The 17,473-nt window shown below is 41.9% G+C and overlaps 1 protein-coding gene across 1 annotated transcript in view; it reads left to right on the forward strand.

The window, feature by feature from the left end:
* Window positions 1-17,473, forward strand: part of LOC122790011 (son of sevenless homolog 1-like) — a gene marked incomplete at its 5' end in the record, with an annotated part of 1,046,520 nt that overhangs the window by 116,731 nt on the left and 912,316 nt on the right.

Below are 17,473 nucleotides of genomic sequence, written 5' to 3' on the forward strand. Positions count from 1 at the left end.
TTACATGGCAACACTGGATGTAGTATCTCTTTTTACCTGTATCCCTAATGAAATAGGTTTAGATTTTTTAAGGTTATATTTAATTAGTAAAGGGTTAAATAATAGTTTAGTTATAAGGATTACGATGTTATTAGAGATGGTTCTTAATTTTAATGTGTTTACCTTTGATAGTGATTATTATCTTCAGAATAAAGGTGTGCCATGGGCACCTCGTGTGCCAACTCCTATGCTAATCTTGTGTTAGCCTATTGGGAGAGTGCCTATGTTTTGGAACATCTGTTCTTCTCTAGGTATATTAAATGCTATAAACGTTTTGTTGATGACGTTTTTTTGCTTTGGGGAGGTGATCTAGAAAGCTTAGAAGATTTTGTTACCTATATAAATGGAACTACTACTTTTCTTACACTAACTAGTACAGTTTCACAGGATAGAATAGACTTTCTAGATGTCACATTAAGTAAATGTGATGGTGTTTTTGAGACAAAAGTGTTTAAGAAACCTTGTAGGAGGAATGCTATCCTACATAGAAGTAGTATGCACCCGCCACATGTACACAAGAATATTGTCAGGAACCAAATAAAACGTTATTCACATATAACTAGTGATGATCAAGTTTTTTCAGAAGCAGTTGTAGCTATAGAACGTGATTTTATGGATAGAGGCTATCGTAGTAATGATTTTCATCTAATGGATGATATGGAACGTGAGCAAACAGGAGTACCATATATTAAGAGGAATGGAAATTACCTATAAGCGACCTATTGAAAAGAAAGGGGATGGAAGAAGGGTAGTTATTCCCTTTACTAATAATAACACATCCATTGTCGATATTATTATGAGACATTGGAACATCCTGCAACTGGATGATGATATTAAGGATTTAGTTGGAGAGAGACCGGCCTTTAGTTATAAAAATACTAAGTCCCTCAAACGGTTGCTTTGCTACGATAAGGTACCTATGAATAAGGTTACTTCACAGAGGAAGGGCACATATGCCTGTCGTACGTGCAATCAATGTTGATATATAATGAATTCTAATGTATTTATACATCCCGATACTGGGGTCAGATATGAATTCAATGAATATGCAGATTGTAGATCAAGGAATGTGATTTGGCCACTTGTAAAAAGTGTCAATGTTTCTATGTAGGTAAAACCAATAGGACATTGAGGGAAAGAGTTAGGGAGCATCTTTATGCTATCCACAGGGAGAGTTAGGGAGCATCTTTATGCTATCCACAGGGAGAACGAGGGAAATGCCCTGGCTAAACACACTTTGCAGAATGACATTACACATGTGTTTAGATTTATGGTTATAGGACAGTTGTTTGAGACAGAAAGGTTAGGAAATATTGGAAATAAAACAGAGAGAACGGAGGCCAGGTGGATAATTAAGTTAGCTGCTGACAAAGGTCATGGACTCAATGATAAGTTATCATTGAAACCTTTTTTATTAGATAGGCCATTTAAACATTAAGCTATATTTTGTATGCTTAGTGTATTTTTATATGTGCTTCTGTGTGTATATATATTTCTTTATTTTCTATGTATATTTCTTATACACATATTTTATATATTTAATATTATTATTTTTTACCCTTGTGCCTTTTAAAGTAAATTATGTATTTTATGTGGAACACATGTGACATGGGAAATGTATGTTATTGGTGCACCTTATACATTTAAATGGAATGAGTTTTCTTTGTTCTGTTAAAGTCTGATGAAGCGTTCTATGTGACGTGAAAGCGCTTACTTTTCGAATAAAAGGTTTTATCTTTTACATTTGTCTACCTGGTTTGCTTCGATAGTTGTGGCGTATTCACCTCCTTTTTTGGATTGTTACTCCCGTTTAGGTGTTCTTGAAGGGCGAGATGCAGGGAGATAAGTAATACAGTGGGAGACAGTTGAGAAGATAGAGACGCAACTAGCAAGTTGAAATGGAAGAGAAAATAAAATGATTATAATATCGCTAGAAGACACAAGAGAAGAAAGCTATAGCATAGTACAGTTAGAGTTAGTAAAGGGTAGCCTGAGGACAACTATGGTGCAAGAGTGTATGACTAAAGACCTATGGGGAGGAAAAGAAGAAGGGGGTAGAGGTATAGCACAATAGGTAGGAAAGTACGGAGAAGAACGGGTAGACAAGCAACAGCAGAAAAAGGAGAAAATAGGGTTTTAGAACAAATGGAATAAAAGCAAAGGAAGCAGTTTCATATAGAGAAATGAGACCACAATAAATCATTTTAAATCCAGCAAACACAATTAAGGGAGCAGTAACAAGTACAGTACAAGTTATACAATGTGGAATGTGAGTAGTAAGCAGTTATGAATTCAAGGACAGCAACAATTGCGGTTCACTGAATGCAGCACTAGTACAATATGAAGTGTGACAGCAGACAAATTTATTAAATCCAAGCAGCAACAATTGCGGTTCAATGCATGCAGCCTTGAAAGGACATTAAATAATTTAGAGCAGGTCAAACAGTCTAGACTACAGCATTTAAGCATTAGTCTACACACTTCACTATAGATGAAAACCTAATTTTGACCTGCGTGTACAAGTAGTTTAAAAAAGCACATCAAAAACTTAGAGCATTATACAGAATAAAACAGTACCTTACTGAACCTAGTAGAAAAAACCTACAATCAACAAAGCCTTACTGTCCAGTCATAAATATCCCCAGACTATTGAAATCACAGTCTGTACCACTAAGACTCTGCAATAGCCTGTACACTTTCAAAAGTCAGCTAACAGACCATTTTATGGATTCCTGGCTATGTTCATTCACCTCACCAGTTTAACTTTAACACAAGCTACGCTCTACCTTACTACCACTTTCCCACATTTTTCTCCGTCCCCAAAACAGTTGGGCCTTAGTAAAAAGAAAGAAAGGAAAAAAAAACACTGAAGATTCAGTTGTAAATGTATTTAGTACAGTTTTGTAAATACTGCTGTATCTCTAAATTTTATTTGACAACAGTAAACATTTCCAAATCCACTTCTAATGTAATGGTAAAACATACTAACGATACAAATAAAAGTGGCGGTATCATATGAATTTTACATGGATTCAAACCTATCTAAAAATTTCATAAAGCAAAGTTTAACCTTTAGTATTTCAGTTACAAAAACTGACCATCTAAATGTTGGAGCATTGCATAAATCGTAGCAAATAGATAATTTGTGACCCTTAAGTTTCCATCATTATAATGCTGACTTCGCTTATATGTTCATCCTGTTTGTTTTTACCTAGCTTACTGCAAGTAGAATCATTTGGGTCTGTATTATATGCTCGAAGTTTTAAAACTTCGACACTAATATGATCGACACCATATGAGCAAAGTTTTAAAACATCAAACATATAATAAAAAGTAAACAAAGAAAAAACCTACCTGAACGCTCTGAGCAGGGGGGCAAGCCCCCCTGCACCCCCACACCCCCTGCTACTTTAATATACCAACTCTGAGATCGCACTACAGTGAAGTAAAGGGAAATATTCCCTGCAGCGGTCTCCATTGAAATGCTCGACCTTTCAAAAGTTCGCTCAAATGGTGTCGACCATATCAGACTCTAACTTTTGAAAGTTCCAGCTTCTGATATAGACCCGAATCATTTTACCATGCTTACCACTGAGATTTTTTTAAAACTGTACAAAAGTTGGCACAAAGTTGAGTAACCTAGGCACTTTGTAGTATATCATGCAACTTTAAAGTGAGATTGCCCATTCCCTGCCAAGTAATTAACTCCAGGAGTTGCACATAAAACTAATCAGCCACTCTACCATTCTGGAATGAGGCTGTTTCATTAACGTTGCCCATAAGGACCATTTTTACACATTGTCATCCTGTTAATCTTCCTAGATCTAACTAATACTGATGTAAACCTTCATGTCTAGAAAATATCTCCCAACATACCTCATGTCCAACATCCAGCATCTAATTGTCAGAATTTTCTGTTAAGTTTATCTAGAATGTAAAAATATCTCTAGAGACACTGCCATGTAAAAATAATAAACTTTCTTCATTTTGTAGCATGGACAAAACACATTTATTTATAGATCTTTTCTTCTATTTCAACATTTGTCTTTAAACTTAAAATTTACTGTAATTTTACAATTTCTGTATTTCCAGCTTCTAGAATGGCTTTATTTCCTCTACTCAGTAATGTCTGTTTTATAGCCCTTTTTCTCCTGGCCTCTAATGTAAGAGACACCAAAGCCAATTTACCCAGAGTGGATTAAAAACACTGGGTGGGGATTTTAGCTCGAGTCAGACCCAGGTATATCAACTCAAATAACGAAATGTCTGGAAAAAATATTAGAAACTTCAGCTATTCATGTGAACTGATAAAGCTGCAAAAATCAGTGGTTGAAATTAAGAAAAGTCTGGCCCCAGTATAAGACTTCTCAAGAAGAGCGGTTTCAAAAAATAGTAAGACAGAGCACACACATTCTGCTGTACCAAACAAATTGGAAAGAACTGATAGTATTAATTTTATGAAAGCACAAATAAGCAACTGGACTGATGTTCCACACCAGAATGCATTAATTAAAGGGGCACATCAAGTGTATGCTCCAAACCTTGGCTATTTGATAGCAGCCAAAACCCATAACGTGAAGTTGTCCTATCTCACCTTCATTCTTTACTTGTGGGTTCAGAACTGATCCTCTGTTCCGACTCGGCTGTTTACAAAAGCTCGAGGTCTCCAACTAGCTCGTGGCTTACTTCCTATCCCATGATGCTCTAGGGCATTCCCCAGATCTCGTTTGCCACTAAACAGATCAGGTGTTTTCAACTGGCTCTGGCTAAGTTACCTCTTTTTGGATTAATAATATATACTTAAAAACTTTCTTCTTTCTACAAATACTTAAATTTCGTAGTTGTCCTGTCAGTCGTTTGACTTGTTGCAGCATACACTGTCCGTTACTTGCTATTTTCACTTTGGGCTGTCGTTTATCATAAGGCCCATATTTCACCCCATATCCCGACCTTCTGTGGTTTAAAATTTAGCTTACAGTTTACTTATAAGTGTTTACAGTCTGTGTGTTGTGTTTTTTCTATATAGCAACTAAGTTTACATTTTTCACTTTAAATCACTCATTTAAGTTAGAGACTGATCAAGCCCGTTTGAGTTAGAGGGTTTAATTGTTGTGTGATGTGCATCTATTTACAAAAAAATAAAAAAAAGTTTTGACACTTTCCCTTTCAGAGTCTGCTCATTTAACTTGGAGAGTGGCTCACATTCTTTAGTGTGCTTTTTCCTGTGTGCTGTGTTTTTTGCTGTGTGTTCTGTTTTTTTTCTTTTGCCTCTTTTAGCTAGTTTAACTTAGAGAGCTCATTTAGGCTTCAATTGTAGTGTGTTTGCTTCATTAATTGTTTTCTACTGTTGTTGGGTTGTACTGTTTTGTTGACACTATGTTCAAGCATTCAAAAGATACTAAACCTTCAGGATTTAAAAATGTGCTAACTGCTCTCAAAAGATGTCCTTAACATATAGCCATACAGAATGTGTCTATTGCCTTGGAGCTGTACATTTGCAGGAGTTGTGCTCCATATGTCATTCTTTCGGTTCAAGGGTTCTCCTTGAAAGAAAAAATAAACTTATCCTGAGTGGGTTATTGAAGACTTATTTTTCTGAATCTTTAGAAGAAGGTCAGAGTGCATCTAAGAAAACCTCTTCCCTTTCTAGACCTGAGAAGTCATCGACATTGTCTTCATCTTCAGACCCATCTGGACCTTCAACAAAAATTTCGAAAGTGACCTCATCGGATCCGAAATCCATTGGGCCCGAAAAACCTTCTACCTTGGCAACTCTTGCTTCGGAGCCGATGGTGTTACAGTCTCGCAGCCAGTCCCCTGTCCTGGAGCTGATATCTCCGGCCTTGAGATCCCCCATATGACAGAGGTCAAGATCTCCTGCCCCCTCTTCTCGGTCCTCCAGGAGTTTGTCAGATGATGTGGATCGTGTGGTGTGGAGGCTTTTGAGCACACCGGCGCTGGCCGAATTGACTGTACCGACCTAGCGGGCTTCAGAGCCAAGTGGACCTACCCCTCCACTTTCGATTCCTCCTCCGACCTGCCTAAGGGCCTCAGAGCCAGAATGTGCACAACTGGTAGTAGTGGAATCATTGGAGCCGAGACCTGCTCCAGGATCTATGGCTCCCACTTCTGCTCCATCTTCCTCTGTGCCGTTTGAGCTCAAGGAGTCTAGGAGCCAACGCTCCCCGGTCGGGTCCGGGGGGGGCACAGTCGGATTGGACAGTTATCTGATCTGAACTTGCCTCTCGGGGCCTCGGTATGGGTGAGTTCGGCTCCTACAACAGCTTCAGAGCCAACCCCCTTGGCTCCAGGGAGGCCTTCTGATTCTTTGGAGTTGGAGGCTTCCTCGGGTCATAGGTGGGGGGGATTTTGAGGCGATGAGGAGAGTGCTGTCCCCATGAGCAGCTCCACTCTCAGATCCTGTCATTCTTCCTCAGAAGGCACCAGTGTCCGTCTCCGCACAACTGATTCCACACAGACATGGAGACCCAAAGCCCCAGGATCCCCCAGTGGATGAACCCCATCTCTTCCGAAACCTTTCCAGAATGCCCTTCTGAAGAGGTCCCTCACAAGAGATTATGTAAGTATGCATCTGGACTCCCCAGAGGAATTGATCACGTCAGACACAGACCTCAATGAGTCAGAAGGGTCCCCACGGTCGCCCTCTGAGTATGTCTCCTTTGCAGATATCCTAAAAATGCTTAAACAGAAAGGCTGCTGAAGTCCCATAAACCCTTCTGATGAGGAGCCTGTCTACCTGAAGGCTTTTAGGTCTCGCCCTTCCGCCACTTGGGTGTCTCCACCTTTCGACGAATTTATGGATTTAGGTTGTTGAAAGGTGTGGGAATCTCCAGATTCAGTGGAGCCTGTTCCCCAGAGGCCAAAAGATTCATCACATCCCCCAAGGATAAGACCTTCCTTACAAAAGGTGTCCCGGTAGATGATATGGTGGCGGTGGCCACCAAAAAGGAGTTGTCAGAAACTTCCACTTCTGTCCATCCTCCGAACAAAGAGTCACATACGACAGGCAGATATGGAAAGTGCATGTTTTCTTCAGCGACCTTTATGCTCAGGTCCCTGAATTATCTTACACATTTCACCAGATTACAGAGAGATTTCCTGAAGGACCTTGGAGATGCTTGCCAAGGTTCAGTAGCTGCGGGGATATCAGATAGTGTCCTCCCAGCTCTCCATTTCTTATGCAGCTGATGGAGCAAGTAGGACAGCGGGTTCAGAAATTGTCCTTAGAAGACATCCTAGATGCACCTGTATAATTTTGTGGAACCCTTCAAGTCATCCTTTAACTCCACCTTCGACGGCTCGTCCTTGTTTGGGCCAAAAGTGAAACGGACACTAACCAGGTATGAGCAGGAAGGGAAGACTCTCTCTACCATCGGAGTCCATTTTTCCACACCTTCTAGACCTTATCCTAAAGGTCAAAAGGGAGGAAAAATGTGGTTTTGAAAATCCCAGAGAATTTTTCAAGACAGGTGGTGACCTTTCCCCTAGGGGCGAAGGGAGAAGCAATAACAGAAGACGCTGGCCACACAACAGAGGGGGGGTCCACAGAACCAGGGTGACAGTTTTTCTTTGGTAAGCCCTTCCAGCACTCCTGAAAGGAGACCTGTCCGTCCCTCTCTGGAGGCAGTCAGGGGTCTATTTATCTTTGTACCCAGACGCCTGGGTAAAAATAACAAAAGACGAGTGGGTACAAAGCATCATATCCAGAGGTTACTCCATACATACCATTTTGTCTTCCTGCCCCGTCCTTAAAAAAAAACCTTCCGGATGTTCCACCCAGGCACCGGAAATAAGCAACCCTAGAAATGCAGAAGTTGCTAGAAAAAAAGTCATCCAACCGGTCCCCGCAGACCAGATAGGATCCGGGACTTACTCAAGGTTCTTTTTAGTTGCGAAGAAAACAGGGGAGTAGAGACCCATACTGGATCTCAGCAGACTAAACAAATCTGTAAAAAAAAAAGACAAGGTTCCAGATGGTTACACTGCAGTTGATACTTCCCTTTCTGGGGACTCGACAATTGGATGTGTTCTATAGACCTCCAGGATGCATACATAACAATGGACAGACCATCCAGGAGTCATCTGCGCTTTCGCAGGGAGCCAGTCACTACCAATTTCGAGCTCTGCCCTTTCGCCTCACTACAGCCCCCAGAGTGTTCACCAAATGTATGGCAGTAGTTACGGCTCATCTGAGACGTTTAGGATTCCGGGTGTTTCCATATCTAGATGACTGGCTCCTAACCGCCACCACTAATCTACTAACAGAGGCAAGAGACACCACTATGAAATCTGTTCTCGCCTAGGGATCACAATAAACTACAAACAAGTCTGACTTATTGCCATCTTAACATATTTTTATAGGCACAGATTTAGACTCTACAACAATGACGGTAAAGCTTCCACCAGAGAGAGTACAAGCCCTACGGATGCAGGTTCTAGACCTTCTTTTCAAAAGGAAGACTCGAGCAAGGACAGTTCTAAAAGTACTAGGCATCATGGCAGCAGCAATAAATGTAATTCCCTTAGCGAAACTGCACATGAGAATTTTACAATGGCTGCTGTTCACTCAGTGGTCCATGCAGGAGCTCCCGATGTCACCAGATTATGTTGGCAGAATCTTGCAGAAGGGAATTCATTGGTGGCTTCACTCCGACCAAGTAACTTTAGGTCGACCTTTTGTTCTTCCAAAACCACTTACCGCAGTGACCATGGATACTTCCCAGATAGGGTGGAGGGGGAGGCATTATCAGAGAAGAATAGTCCGAGGCACTTGGCAGGATCATGAGGCCCACTTGCACATCAGTGTCCTAGAGATGAGAGTGTTGCTTCTTGGGTTGCAGGCATTTCAAGACTCTCTTCCACTGGGAATGATTGCGATCCAGACGGACAATATGTCAGTGGTATGGTACATAAACAGGAACCAGATCTTACCCCCTTTGTCAAGAGTCCCTGAGAGTATGGCAGTGGGCAACCTCCTCCCAATGCTTTCTGATAGCAACGCATGTCCCAGGGAGAGAGAACGTGATAGCAGACAAACTCAGCAGAGCAATACTAATGCCTCAGGAGTGGTCCCTGAAACAGGACATAGCGGAAATGATTTTACGGAAATGTGGCCAGCCTTGCTGCAATCTTTTTGCCACATCCATAAACGCTAAATGCAGCAGTTACTTTGCCCTAATTCCCGCTCTGGGGGAATCCCCAAGGGATGCACTTGTGCATGATTGGCCCCTGGGTCTTTTCTACGCCTTCCCTCCTTTTCCAGTGATACCCAACGTTCTTCAGAAAGCCAGTGCATTGGGAAGGACCTTAATACTTATAGCACCTTAATGTCCTCATCAAATTTGGTTCCCCTTCTTGTGGCCTCATCTTCAGGAGGAGCCTTGGACTCTGGACCCAGTGCTGGATCTCCTGACCCATCCAGCGGGAATGCTGCTTCCATCTCTTCAGACCCTCAAGTTGACAGCTGGGCTGCTCCATTTCCAAACATAGCCAGGCTACCTCACCTTTAAACCTGAGTAGAACTTATCCTGATTTCTTCTCACAAAGCTTCTATGAGAGGATTATATCTCAGCAAATGGAAAAGATTTTCCTCCTGGGCCATAAACATCATATTGACCTGTTCTCTGTATTTATATCTTCAGTGCTAGAATTTTTGGCAAATTTTTTTAATGAGGGAGCAGCTGCAGCTACTATTCATGTACAGTTAGCAGCAATTTCTAATTTTCACTTTGGAGAAGGAGGACCCAACGTTATGTCCCACAGACTTTGTAAAGCATTCTTGAGAGATACTAACCCGTTAAGGCCGTCTATTTAGACCACCTCTACCTCCATGAAACCTAAATTTCATATTATCCTATATAATTCATCCCCCCTTTGAACCTGCGTCATCCTGTGACTACCTGGAAAACAATTTTCTTTGTGCCTATCACTTCAGCTAGGAGGGTTTCGGAATTGCAAGCATTATCAAGCCTCCATATATGCTGTTTTATAATGACAGGGTCTCACTTCGTACAAACCCATCCTTTCTACAAAAAGTATGCTCAGAATCAAACTTAAATCAATTTATAGACTTACCACCACCCCCCCCCCCGTATGGCAATAAGGCATAATAATAATAAAGTGATTTTATCTATAGAATATTGGGAGTATGGTATTTTATTGTTTGTATGTCTTTAAGAATGTTAAATGCACAGAAGTTTGTTATTGGTCCATTTGAATTAATTAGAGAGAGTATATATATATATATATATATATATATATATATATATATATATATATATATATATATATGTTCTGTGAAGTACTGATGTTCATCGTGCATACAGCTGCAGTAATCACAGATGGGTTTTCAGCCGTCAGGCGGTCCCTCGGTCGGCCGAATTCCAAAGTCTTGGTCCGGCATCGGTTGTCGTCGCTTACTCTTCTGACGTCAGGAAGGCCAGAGTATATAAGACACAGCCGATGCCATGTTCTCCAGTCTTTTTTGCCGCGCGGTGCCCGAAGCAGAAGCAGTTCGCAAGTGCCGGTCGGCCAGCTCCTGATTTACGAAAATATTTGGAACCGAAGTCTTCATTAAAGCTAAGTACCCCGTTGGGGAAACTTTTCTTGCCTCAGACCGATGTCAGAAAAAGTTAATAATTGTATTTCTTGTGGGAAGCAAATACCGCATAAGGATTTCCATTCCCTTTGCATACCTTGTTTGGGCCCAGACCACGACGTCTCGGGCTGTCGCTTTTGCGCTACCTTCAATAAACGCACTATCAAGCGTCGGGCGGAGTTCGCCCAACACTTTTTTGGTAAAGCTTTTGACTATAAAATGTCGTCGGACACTCTGACTACTGTTTTATCCAAAAAACGCAAGGAAAAGGACCGACACGCGAGGCCCGCGGTCTCCACCGACACCACGCCGAAACAGGCTACACGTGGTCCGGTTCTCAGCGAGACGCCTTTGCAGTCCCTGACTACCGAGGACACTCCTTTGGCAGTGTCTTCTGTACCCGAGACCGCTGGGTCATCGGCCCTTTCCCAGACTACAACCGAAGCCCCGGCTTATGTCGAGCCTACTAATGTGGACAGATCCACCTCCACCCATGGTGTATTTAGGCCTTCATCTTCTTTTTCTATTAAGGCCTTTACTAAATCCAAAGCAGCTAGGCATCACACTAGGCCTGCTGCTCAAGGTCCATCTCCTGGACCCATGCCTAAGAAACAGATGCTTAAAATGGCTGAGGATCTAATAACTCTCATCAGAGGTTCTCAGCCCCCTCCTGACAAGAGACCCAGAGTGGAGGAAGAATCTCCCTCTTCTGATCAGGGATCCATTTTATCAGAGCATTCTGATGCAGAGGAACACTCTTACTCCCCTTTTGAGGATTCGGATGCAGAACAGTCCATTCCTTCTGTATCCCCCCCCTGAGGATTTTTCTTTTGGGGAAACCTTGCACACCTTGAGGGAACACTTCCATTGGGAAGGCCAAGACTTTTCAGATTCCAAGAAAAGACTTGGGGAATTTCTTTGGTTACCTCAGCACAGACCTCTGGCTATACCCCCTGTTTTGGAGGTACTGGATGATGTCTTTTCGGAGGCTTGTCTTAATCCTGATTCTCTGCCTCCTGCACCAGTAAAGCCTGATAGATATTACAGAGTACCCAGTTCTCACCAATTTCTTTACAAAGGCCATAATGCTGACCCTGAAACCATTTCACAAGGCCCTAAGGGATTAAAGGCCTCCACTGCCAAGAATCCACTTCCTGCAGAAAGGGAATCTAGATCTCTAGAAAGGTGGGGTAAGAAGGTATATACCTCGGCCACCCTAGCCATGAGGGCCTTAAACTGCCAGTTTCATATGATTAAATATCAACAGTTCCTGTTATCACAATTAAACAACAAAATGTCTCAACCTGAACAACCAGATTTAAAAGAGTTACAGGATATGATGCATAGTGCGGAACAAGTGGGTAAACACACCTTACAATGTGGTTATGATGCTCTAGAGGCCTCCAGTAGAGCGGCTGCTACAGGATCAGTCATTCGTAGACATGCCTGGCTTAGGGAACAAAATTTGCCTGATCATGTGAAAGCTAAACTTCTTGATGCTCCTTTACAAAAGGATGTACTTTTTGGTACTATTGCTGAGGATATACTACGAAAAATGGAAGAAAAAGCCAAATCTATGCAAACTGTCAAAGCTTTCTTACAGGTCCAGCCACCACGATTTAGCAGGAATTGGCCTTCAAAAAACTGGTCTTTTCCAGCCACTGACAAGCCCCAAAGAGGTAGATACAGACGCACAAGGGGCAGAGGGCAGTCACAAGGATCATATAGAGGCAGACAATGGCAATCTCCAGCACCAAGAGGTGGTGAAGACAGTGCACAACAATACAGGAAGCAAACCCAATGACTCCCTCATTTCCATGCCAAGCAAGTCTCAGCTGGCAGCACCTTTGGGAGGGAAACTAGCATTATTTGCAAACCATTGGCATATTGTCACAACAGACAAATGGATTCTGGACATTATAAACAGAGGCTACAAAATTTCAATTTCACACTCTTCCAAAAATGAGAGGCATGCCAAACCTACCACAAAATCAAAGGGTAGAGGCACAACTGCAAATTTCAAAGCTCCTAAACATGAGAGCTATACAAAAGGTACCTACGCACCAACAAGGTCAAGGTTTTTATTCAAGACTCTTCCTGATACCAAGAAAAGGAACCGACTGGAGACCCATTCTGGACTTATCCATCCTAAACACATTTCTACTGCACAAAATTCAAGATGCTCACATTACAGCAACTTCTTCCCATGCTGGGCAAGGAGTTTTGGCTGGTAACATTGGACCTCAAGGAGGCATACCTGCATGTCCCAATCAGACAAAGCTGCAGAAGATACCTCAGATTTCTTGCAGGTTCAATCCACTATCAATTCTCTGCATTGCCCTTTGGCTTATCTACTGCCCAGAGTATTCACAAAGTGCCTGGCATCAGTGATTGCCTATTGCAGACTTCAAGGGATACAAATTTACCCTTATCTGGACGACTGCCTGATCCAAGCGGACAGCAAACAAATACTACTGGAACATCTGGCATATGTGACACGGTTACTGCTTTCTCTGGGATACACCATCAACAAGGAGAAATCAAGGCTAACACCATCTCAGAAAATAACCTTCCTGGGTGCCAGCTTGGACACAAACACCCAGATGGCATACCTTACGCCAGAAAAACAAGGGCAATTATCTCAGTACTTCAAAACACTAGCAAAAAGTACCAGGCTTACTGCAAGGAAAATCCTGCAGGCTCTGGGATTCATGGCATCTTGCATTCTTCTAATCCCATGTGCAAAGCTGCATATGAGGAAACTTCAATGGTACCTAAAAAATCTATGGTCTCAACACAGTCACAACTTGGAATCAATTATACCAATAATTCCATGTCTGCAAAAGGAATTTATATGGTGGGCCCAAGCATGTCAAGTAAACACAGGCCTTCCATTCTGCAAGCCTCAAGCAAAACAAGTCATAACCACAGACGCCTCAGATTACGCCTGGGGGGCGCACATGAAGGACAGGTGCATTCAGGGCAGATGGTCCCAAAAGGAAAAGCACCTTCACATCAATCAAAAAGAAATGCTAGCAGTAATAAATGCAATTACAGCTTTCAAGGACTTCCTGCATCCAGGACAATTACTGATAAGAACAGACAACACCACAGTAATGTGGTACATAAACAAACAAGGAGGAACACACTCATACCCCTTGTGCAGACTAGCCATGACTCTTTGGAACTTGGCTCTGGAAAGACAAATCGAACTTCAAGCACAGTACTTGCCAGGACTGGAAAACACACTGGCAGACACTCTGAGCAGGAATATGACAGATCCACACGAATGGAAGCTGCATCCACAGGTGTTTACGGAGATAATCCAAGCGTGGGGAGGCCAGACATAGATCTTTTGCCTCCCACAGGAACCATCAATTGAAAAGTTTTGTTCAAGGACCTTCCATCCAAAGGCCTGGAAAGTGGACGCCTTTCATTCAGTTGGGCAACATGGACAGTTTATGCATTCCCACCTCTGCCTCTTCTGCCCAAGGTGCTTTTGAAAGCAAGAACAGATAAACCGAGGATGATACTGATTGCTCCAGACTGGCCAAGGCAACACTGGTATCCACTCCTGAGGAGCCTAACACATACTCCTCCCTGGTCCCTGCCTCTAATACCTCTTCTGTTGACGCAGAACAGCTACAAAACCCTTCACAGTCAGCTGAAAACACTCAACCTCGCTGCGTGGAAAATTCCTTAACACCACATCAGACTCTACTCTCCAAGGAGGTGCAGGATGTCATTTTGGAGGCCAGAAGACCATCTACAAGAAAAGCTTACTCCGCAAAATGGAAGCGGTTTTGCTGCTGGAATGAGAAAAGACAGGACCCTAGAAAATTGAACTTGCCTCAGGTTTTACAGTACCTAGCTGAACTGCTGAACAGTGGACTTTCATTTTCTTCCATTAAAATACACGCCTCAGCCATTTCTGCAGAATTCAACACGGATCCTCCTTTATTCTCTCACCCTCTCTTACGGCAGTTCCTCAGAGGGGCTAAGAATATAAGACCTCCAAGGAAGCAACCAATACCAGCCTGGGACCTTAATTACATACTAGAATAATTAACATTGCCTCCCTTTGAACCTGCTGCCTCAACAGATCTGCAATATTTGTCCTGGAAAACAGCTTTCCTTCTGGCCATCACTTCAGCTCATGGGTTTCTGAACTACAGGCCCTCATGGCGGTGCAGCCCTTCCTCATCTTCCATCAGGATAGGGTTTCCCTTCGTACTAATCCATCTTTTATGCCAAAAGTGGTATCCAGGGTAGCCTTAAACCAAGCCATACACCTACCTACCTTTTATCCTAACCCTCAAAACAAAGGGGAAAGGCTGCTTCACTCTTTAGACATCCATAGGCAGCTACGTTACTATTTGGACAGAACAAAGTCCTTCAGGAAATCAGAACAACTTTTTGTGTCCTATGCCGTAGGGGCTCAAGGGAAACCAGTTACCAAACAGACCATTTCCAAGTGGATTGGCCACTGCATACGATTTTGTTACTCCTATCATGGGAAATCTGTCCCTACTGGTATCAGATCTCACTCCACCAGGGCCACAGCCACCTCTACAGCCTTCCTCAGAGGTGTGCCTACTAAGGATATTTTGGAGGCAGCCACTTGGAGTTCTGTACATACCTTCACAAAACACTACCACCTGCCCTTATACTCCAGAACAAGAGCAGGCTTCGCCACTGCTGTTTTGCAGGGCATTCTGGCTCAACCCAGTTCCTCATAGTACCTACCACCCTATGCATAGCTTTGGGACTCTACCCATCTGTGATTACTGCAGCTGTATGCACGATGAACATAGTACAGTTTTGTACCTACCATAAATGTAGATGTTCGAGTGCTAATACAGCTGCAGTACAGGTTTCCTCCCTCCTTCCCCTCTTGGTTAGGCATGGGGCCTAACAACCTCTTCATACCTCCTGACTGGGTTATCCTGTTATGTTTTATTTGCTTGCTTACACTGATTTTGCATTTCATTGCATTGCTTGCATATGTGGATAAGCTTTACTTATGTATTGCCTTCCTTTTGGGGGCACCTGACATCTGGGGCAAGAAAGACTGAAGAACATGGCGTCGGCTGTGTCTTATATACTCTGGCCTTCCTGACGTCAGAAGAGTAAGCGACGACAACCGACGCCGGACCAAGACTTTGGAATTCGGCCGACCGAGGGACCGCCTGACGGCTGAAAACCCATCTGTGATTACTGCAGCTGTATTAGCACTCGAACATCTACATTTATGGTAGGCACAAAACTGTACTTTCTCTGTTATGGTCTGAAGAAGTGGTGGTGACACCATGAAAGCGCTTACCTTATGAATAAAAGACATTCCAGCTTTTAAACAGCACTGAGGTCGTGACTTCCTACAACATTGTTTGGTCTGTTGGATGTTTTATGATATATTTTTGAACTGTTTTACCAACAGCTCATTTATCCTTGCTGCATCTTGTTTGGTGTTTTATATGTATATATATATATATATATATATATATATACATGTATACATATATACATGTATATGTATATACATATATACATGTATATACATGTATATATGTATATACATGTATATATGTATATACATGTATATATGTATATACATGTATATATGTATATACATGTATATATGTATGTATATATGTATATGTATATACATGTATATATGTATATGTATATATATATATATGTATATACACATATATATATTTATATGTATATACATATATGTATATATATGTGTGTGTGTATATATATATATATATATATATGTGTGTATATATATGTATATATATGTGTGTGTATATATATATATATATATATATATACACACACACACACACACACACACACACACACACACACACACACACACACAGTGGATATAAAAAGTGTACACACCCCTGTTAAAATGCCAGGTTTTTGTGATATAAAAAAATGAGACCACAATAAATCATTTCAAAACTTTTCCCACCTTTAATGTGACCTATAACCTGTACAGTTCAATTGAAAAACAAATCTGTTAGGGGGACAAAATGTTAAAAATAAAAAAAAGTACAATACGCTGGTTGCATAAGTGTGCACACCCTTAAACTAATACTTTGATTTAATTACAGCATTCAGTCTTCTTGGGTACACACCTGCCATCAATTAAAGAGACTCTGATTAACCCCAAATAAAGTTTAGCTGTCCTAGTTGGATTCTCCTGACATTTACTCAGTTGCCTTCTACAGCAAAAGCCATGGTTTGCAGAGAGCTTACAAAGCATCAAAGGGATCTCATTGCTGAAAGGTATCAGTCAGGAGAAGGGTACAAAAAATTTTCCATAGCATTGGATATACCATGGAACACAGTGAAAACAGTCATCAAAAAATGGGACAACAGTAACGTTCCAAAGAACTGGACGTCCCTCCAAAATTGATCAAAAGACGAGACAAAAACTGGTCAGGGAGGCTGCCAAGAGAACTACAGCAACACTGAAGGAGCTGCAGGAATTTCTGGCAAGTACTGGTTGTGTACTACATGTGACAACAATCTCCCCTATTCTCCATATGTCTGGACTATGAGGCAGGGTTCCAAGACGGAATCCTTTTCTTACACAGAAAGCCAGGCCTGGTTAAAATTTGCAAAACAGTACATCGTCTCCCAAAAGCATGTGGGAAAATGTGTTATGGTCTGATGAGAACAAGGTTGAACTTTTTGGCCACAGTTCCAAAATGTACGTTTGGCGCAAAAACACTTCACATCACCAAAAGAACACCATCCCCATGGTGAAGCATGGCGGTGGCAGTATCATGCTTTGGGGTT

This window comes from Protopterus annectens, chromosome 1.part2 (genome assembly GCF_019279795.1).
Source record: "Protopterus annectens isolate FY-2018-M chromosome 1.part2, PAN1.0, whole genome shotgun sequence".
Taxonomy (NCBI): Eukaryota; Metazoa; Chordata; order Ceratodontiformes; family Protopteridae; genus Protopterus; species Protopterus annectens.